The sequence below is a fragment of the Tupaia chinensis genome, unplaced genomic scaffold (genome assembly GCF_000334495.1).
Source record: "Tupaia chinensis unplaced genomic scaffold, TupChi_1.0 Scaffold000374_1, whole genome shotgun sequence".
Classification (NCBI taxonomy): Eukaryota; Metazoa; Chordata; class Mammalia; order Scandentia; family Tupaiidae; genus Tupaia; species Tupaia belangeri.
This window is the reverse complement of record NW_006159872.1, coordinates 1,213,357-1,219,356: the sequence shown is the minus strand read 5'-3', so window position 1 is coordinate 1,219,356 and position 6,000 is coordinate 1,213,357.

The window sequence follows — 6,000 nt, the reverse complement described above, 5'->3', positions numbered from 1 at the left end:
CACATTTTATATATATACACACACACATTATATATATATATACACACACACACACACACACACACATATACACACACACACACACATAGTTTTTGGGAAACTAATGATTGACTAATTGTATTTATATGTGTGTGTGTGTGTGTGTGTGTGTGTGTATGTATATATCCATCTTCTGTTCTTGATAAGAGGCTTGGTCTGATATTTAATTTGAAATGTAATTGGATGATTTTCATTTATTCTACCCAGCTCAGTAAGTCTACAAAAGGAAGCCCTTAATAGCATCAAGAGATAGTTCTTAGGGACCCGCAAGTGGCGTGGTGGTTAAGGCGCTGGACGCTCCCACATGGCTGACCATGGTTCGAGTCCTGGACCTGGTGGCTTGCTTTCTGACTCTCCCCCGCCCCCTGTGTCTCTCTGGTCAAATTAAAAATAAATGAATGAAATTGAATAAAATAATTGTTAAAAAGAGATAGTTCTTAAATGTCTTCTCAGAAAACACAATTCAGCACCATTCCTAGTAGGAATGCAGAGATGGACCAGTCCAAACCTTTTATTTTCCTTAGCTTTCATTAACTCCAACCATCAAGCGAAAACATCTACACATACACACTTTCAGTAGCCTGCTCCTTCTATTTCTAATTATTCCCAGTGTTAGTCATTCAGACTCATGTGTATTCAACCTTAAATTCTTGAGATTACACAAAAGACTCACAGAAGTAAAAATACATTTACAAGAGTTCACATAATGGGAATTCCCAGTTGGAGAGAAATTGCCATTTTCTCATTGCCCTAAAGGAATAGTGCTTTATCTTGTACCTGTGCCTCTAAAATGCTGTTCTTTCTTTGAGAACGTTCTCTTTTGAAAATATGTCATATACTCTGCTTCACATTATCTTGTCCTTGCCTACCTTCAATACCTTTTAAAAATTTTTTTAGGTTTTTGCCACAGGGCTTGTGCATTCACTGAGAGAGACAGAAAGTCAGGAATCACCCTCTGGGGGATGGTCACTCTGCATCACCTTCTCCATTCTCCTCTCAGGATTTTGGGCATGCACGTTCACACATCTGAAGTGATTTTCAGGCCACTGGATCCAAGATTCTAACCGCCAAGCTGGCTCTGTGGGATCCAGTGACTTCACCTCCACACCACCTGCTCGTCCCACAAAACCTTTAATTCCAGCTCCAGCTGCTGCTATTGGAACCAACTGTACATGGATTTCAGCCACTTTCATATTCCCTTGTATTATCTCTTTATAGCTGCACCAAATCCCTCTTTTCCTCACTCGTAATTCCTGGCAATCTTTAATGTGTCCTCATCTCTATGATTTCATGATTTAAAAGTGTTATATAAATAAATCAATACTAAACGTAGCTTTTTGAGATACACTTCTTAAAAAGTAATTATTTATTTAATTTTATTCATCATTATTATTCTTTTTTAATTTGCTACAGGGCATGCATACTCACCAGAGAGAGAGAGAAAAGAGCATGAGAAAGCAAGTCACCAAGTCCGGGACTTGAACCATGATTGGCCATGGGAGTCCAGTGCCTTAACCATCATGTCACCTGCTGGCCCCAAGATACACTTTAAAAAAAAATCATTATTATAATTTTATTTTATTGAAGTTGACCAAAGAGAGACAGAGAGAAAGAAGAAAAATGAACAAGCAAGCTGCCAGGTCTGGGACTCAAACCACAGTCAGCCATGTGGGAGTCCAGCTGCCTTAATCACCATGCCACCCGCAGGCCACAAGATAAACTTTTTTCATAATTCCCTTAGGATCCATATTGTTTGTGTCAATAGCCCATTCTTTTTCATTGCTGAGTTCTGTTCCATGGAAAAGAAGTATCAGTTTGCTTCACCATTCACTCGCTGAAGGACACTTGGGCTGTTTTCAGTGTGGGGATATATTTTAAAAAATTATTTATTCATTTATTTTTATTAATTATTATTATTATTTTTAAAAATTTGCTGTAGGGCACATGTACTCACCAGAGAGAGAGAGAAAACAAAAGTGAGAAAGCAAGCTGCCAGGCCTGGGCCTTGAAGTATGGTCAGCCATGTGGGAGTCCAGCACTTTAACCACCACACCACATGCTTGCCCCAGTTCAGGTTATTATGAATATATCTGAGCACAGATTTTATGTGAATATAGAAATTTCATTTCTCTAAGATAAATGCCCAAGTATGAAATGGCTGACTTTAGTCTTTTTCAGAAACTATCTTGGATCATCGCAGCCCTTTTGCTTCTTAATGTATATTTTAGAATTGGCTTGTTAAAATTAGGAAAAATACTTTAGGATTTTGACTAACATGATATTAAATCTGAGTCATTTGCAGGAAAATTGATAAAACCTAACTTTTCAATGATAACAGTATGTCTTTTTACTTAGTTCTCTTTAATGTATTTTAATAAAAGGGTTATGATCTTCTTTACACCAGTATTGCAATTATTTTGTTAATTTATTTTCAGGTACCTTTGTAAGTCAAGAAAGACTGTGCTATGGTAATAAAACAACCAAGGCACCAGGAGATAGTGTAATGATTATGTCGTTGGACTCCCACGTGGCTGACCATGGTTCAAGTTCTGGACCCCATGGCTTGAAAAAATCACCTCCCGGGGGACCAGCAGTTAGCGTAATGGTTATGTCGCTGGACTCCCATGTAGTTGACTGTGGTTCGTATCCTGGACCCGGTGGCTTAAAACTCATGCCGGGCGCGTGTGCGCGCGTGCCCAACGTCCTGAGAGGAGAATGGAGGAGAAGGGATTGCGGCGTGACCATCCCCCCTGGGGGGTGATTTCTCACTTTCTGTCTCTCTGTCTCTCTCTGTCTGTCTGGTGAGCGCACACGCCCTATAGCAAAAACCTCTCAAAAAAAAAAGAAAGAAAAAAAAAGAAAAATCACATTGGGGGGACCAGCAGTTGGTGTAATGGCTATGTCACTGGGCTCCCATGTAGTCGACCGCAGTTTGAGTCCCAGACCCGGCGGCTTAAACTCACGCCGGGTGCATGTGCATGCACAGCGAAGATTCTGAGAGGAGAATGGAGGAGAAGGGATTGCGGCGTGGCCATCCCCCCTGGGGGGTGGTTTCTCACTTTCTGTCTCTCTGTCTTTCTGGCAAGCACATGCAACCTATAGCAAAAACCTCTCCAAATAAATAAATAAAAAAGAAAATCACATTGGATGTACATGTGTGCCCCAAATCCCAGGAGAATGGAGAAGAAGGAACTGTGGTATGGTCATCCCCCTTGGGAGGTGATTTCTCACTTTCCCTCTTGCTTTCTCTCTCTCTCCAGTGAGCACACACATCCTAAGGCAAAACCTCTTTAAAAAAAAAAAGTTGATTTCTTGCTCATGCAATAAATCCACTGAGTCATGGGACTCCGTTCCACATTTTCATCATCCTTATTTTGAGACTCGGGCTGAAAAAGAAGCCACTAAAAAACAGTTAGTTTTGTGGCAGAGGAAAAAGAGCACAGAGAAGAGTGTTTCTGGCTAGAAGATTGTCATTTGTGCTCACCTTTCATTGGCTAAACAAGTCACATAGCCATCTCTCTTTCATGCATCTTGGGGGTCCTGAGCCAACATGTAAGTTCAGCTACCCTTGAAAACACTTTTTTTTTTTTGGAGAGGTTTGTGCTATAGGGCACGTGTGCTCTCCAGAAAGACACAGAGAGACAGAGAGAGAGAAAGTGAGAAATCACCCCCTCCCCCCAGGGGAGATGGCCATGCTGCAGTCTTTCTCCTCCATTCTCCTCTAGGGATCTTGGGCACGCACACACAAGCGTCCTACATGAGTTTAAGCCACCGGGTCCGGGACTTGAACCGTGGTTGACTACATGGGAGTCCAGCGACATAGCCATTATGCCAACTGCTGGTCCCAAAACCAGTATTGGTAGAGAGATCATGTGTGTGAAGACTTCGTACAGATAATGAGAGAGGCCCTCAAAACTGAGTTGAAAAGTATGCCCTCTTCTTCTACTCTCTAGAAGAGTTTATATAAGATCAAAATAGTTTTCCCTTGAAAATTTCATAGCTCTCACCTAGAAAATATCTAGACCTGGTATTTTCTTTGTGAGAAGATTTTAAATATTGGTTAAACTTCTTTAGCGGTTATAGAATTATTCATTTTGCTTTTTCTGTTCTTGAATCTATTTTGGTAAATGATATTTTTCTAGGAGGTTATCCATTTTATCCAAGTTTTGAATTTTTGTCATGGATTTGTTCATACTTTTGTGTTTTAAATGTATAAGATACACTTAATACCTTTAGCTGTAAGTTACATCTCCTTTTGCATTTCTAGTATTGCTTATTTGTGCATTCCCATTCTCTTTCTTCCTCTCTCTTATATGCAATACATTTTTCTAGAAGTCTGTCAAGTTTCAAAGAATAAACTTTGGCACCGTTGATCTTTTTTTCTTTCTTTTATTTTGTAAGTTCTTACTTACATGTAATTGTTGTACATCCTAGCGGGGGACAATGTAGTTTTTCAAAGCATGCAGCGTGTGATAATCAAATCAAGGCTATTACCATATTCACCACCTTCAACAAAGAACATTATAGAATATTATGTCGTGCCCCTGTGATGTTCAAGTGGATCATCTATTACTAATTTCATTTCTTTTTCTACTTATTGCTATTACTTTCTTCCTACTATTTTCTCCTCATGTTCATTTTGTTGGTTTTTTGTTTTCTTTTTAAAAATGTACTCATTCATTACTTTCATGAGAGAGAAAGAGAGCACGACAAGCACCCTCAGAAGGGACTCATACTGCAGTCTTCCCCCAGCCTTTCCAGCCTGCCAGGATCAGGAGTGTGACCACACATACTCGGCATGGACAGGATGACCCGAGAACTGAACTCCGATCTTCCTTATGGCCTTCAGCATTGCTAAATGTTCTGCCATCACTGTACCACTGTGGCTGGGCCTTCTAATTTCTTAAGTTGGCCATTAGTTTTATTACTATTATTATTTTTTGAGAGGTTTTTGCTCTCAAGGTTTTTGAGGATGCATGCACTCGCCAGAAAGACAGAGAGAGACAGAGACAGAAAGCAAGAAATCACACCCCTGGAGGATGGCCATGCCGCAATCCCTTCTCCTCCATCCTCCTCTTGTGATCTTGGGCACACATGCACACGCACCCGGCGGGAGTTTAAGCCACTAGGTCCGGGACTTGAACTGCAGTCGACTACATGGGAGTTCAGTGACATAGCCATTACGCCAGCTACTGGTCCCTAGTTTTATTATTTCAATCCCCTCCAATTTTACAATTATACACATTTAAAGTTATTCATTTCTAACCTTTTGGATTTTTAAAATGTTAATTTCAGAAAGTTTATTTCTAGAATTTCTTACTTTTTCATGTCAATAATTTTGTAATAATCTTTTGTTCCTTTCTTATGTTTTCAAGTTTCTTTTTTTTTTTTTTTAATTCACTAGAGAGTGCATGCACTTGGGGAGACAGACAGAGAGAGACAGAGAGAGGAAGCTCTCCCCCATGGGGAATGGGCACCCTGCCACTCCTTCTCTCCATTTCTCCATTTGGAATTTTGGGCGCGCGCGCGCACACACACACACACACACACACACACACACACAGTGTGTTTCTCAAGCCAAGATTCGAACTGTGCAGTTGGCTATTTGGGACAGTTGGCTATTTGGGATCCAGCAGTCTTTTTTTTGGGGGGGCGGAGAGGTTTTTTTTGCTATAGGGCGCGTGTGCTCGCCATACAGACAGAGAGAGACACAGAGACAGAAAGCGAGAAATCCCCCCCCCAGGGGCGATGGTCACGCCACAATCCCTTCTCCTCCATTCTTCTCTCGGGATCTTGGGCACGCATGCACATGTGCCTGGCATGAGTTCTAAGCCACCGGGTCCGGGACGTGAACCGCGGTTGACTACATGGGAGTCCAGCGACATAGCCATTACGCTAACTGCTGGTTCCGGAATCCAGCAGTCTTTACCACTATATCATTGGTGGCCCACAAGTTTTTTT